We start from the raw sequence: 2,023 nt of genomic DNA on the forward strand, positions 1-2,023 counted from the left end.
TGCTCTATTTTAATTCAGTCATTAATCTGTTTATTTCAAATGGGTTAATGATCGCATTCAAACGGGGCTGGCAGCAAGTTAACGCCAATACTTTGGTCAGCTGCACCATAAATAGCACAGAGTGAATCGACTAGAGTTAAATTTCGTTAAGTGGCACAGTCAGCTCCTGAGTTACTTCTGATAATCTAAGAACAATTAATTAGCGCGTGCTACGCTTTAATGAGCCGCCCTGAACGGTACTGAAACTGCCCTCCATTTACAAAGCACCAACACATTGTATCATAGTACTGGTGCTGGTCCCGGGGTGTGGGCAGGGGTCCATGCAGAGTTCATCTGGGGATGGGGAGGCGAGAACGAGATACTTCCCCGCACAAGAGGTGAAAAGCCAGAGAGCGGAAGCTTCCGGTTTGCTGTCACACATATTCATTTCTATTGGCTGCCTCAGTGCCTTTCTTGCCGATCTTTTGGTCAGACATTCGGACCTGTTCCTATTATCTTATACTGTTCTGACACAGGGGCCTAGAAATTGTTTCATTATTAAGGCCTTTCAGCCAAATACATCGAGCATATTTTTATAGTTTCACCCTAACCAGTCATAAATAACATCTGAACTCCATCTTTTGTGTGGGCTGCTGTTACGAATCGCGTTGACGGTTGCCAGTGTAAATCTTGTTTAGGTTGCTAGAGGGGAAGCTAAAAAAGTGTTCCTCACGGCAAATTTTACATTTTTTCCTAAATTTCCCCAGTTTTGCAACTTCTTGTACCTTATGTAACTTACCCCACGTTGTCACTTTGGGGGCGGGGTGTCGGCAGGTTAGGGCGGGTTATATACAGGGCCTTGGTGAGACCACACCTGGAGTACTGTGTGCAGTTTTGGTCTCCTTACCTAAGAAAGGATATACTTGCCACAGAGGGAGTGCAGCGAAGGTTCACCAGACTGATTCCTGGGATGGCAGGACTGTCGTATGGGGAGAGATTGGGTCGACTAGGTCTGAGTTCACTAGAGTTTAGAAGAATGAGAGGGGATCGCATTGAAACGTATAAAATTCTGACAGGGCTAGACTGACTGGATGCAGGGAGGATGTTTTCCCTGGCTGGGGGGTCTAGAACGAGGGATCACAGTCTCAGGATACGGGGTAGGCCATTTAAGAAGGAGATGAGGAGAAATCTCTTCACTCAGAGGGTGGTGAACCTGTGGAATTCTCTATCCCAGAGTGCAGTGGAGATAGATAGATTTCTAGACACAAACGGCATCAAGGGGTATGGGGAGAGAGCGGGAATATGGTATTGAGATAGAGGATCAGCCATGATCGTGTTGAATGGCCGGATGGTTTACTCCTGCTCCTATTTTTCTGTTTCTATGTTTCTATATACAACAGGCAACGACGTTGAAAATGACCCACCATGGCATCCCAGTGTCTTTTCTTGGATTCCGGCTAACTATCCCATGCCAACTGAGTGTGCGATTTACCGTGCTTTTTGACACCACTGAGGTCTTGCCTGCAGTTCCCGGTTGGTTAGTAGTAGAGCGCTTTGCTGAGAACCGTTCCATAACAGCACCACTCATTGGGGTTGACGGAAATATGAGCAGCAGGCTCTCCACTGCAGCCGTACAACCTTGCAGCATTTTAAGAAAATGGATTCGAGTGATTGCTGTACAAATTCCTGATCATACATCCATCCCCTGTTTGAACGCTGATTCCATGAGGCATATAACTCGTAGTGATGTGGACAGGCCAGAAAAGCTAGGAATGATAGTGGAGCAGAGAGATTTAAGGTCCATGTCCAAAAGTCACTTAAAATTAGTGGACAGGTAAAAATTTTTTATTTTAAAGGGCTAATGGAACGTCAGCCTTCATCTCAAGGGGTTTGGACTACAAAGTGGTGGAAGTTGTGCTACAGTTGTATAAACCGCATATGTTAGACCGCATCTGGAGTACTACGTTCAGTTCTGGACACTGCACCTTAGGAGGGATATGTTGGCCTTGGAGGCGATGCAGGTGAATGCATAGGTAAGATGACT

Source organism: Somniosus microcephalus, chromosome 12 (genome assembly GCF_052327205.1).
Source record: "Somniosus microcephalus isolate GS21.2 chromosome 12, FLI_Smic_1.0, whole genome shotgun sequence".
Taxonomy (NCBI): Eukaryota; Metazoa; Chordata; class Chondrichthyes; order Squaliformes; family Somniosidae; genus Somniosus; species Somniosus microcephalus.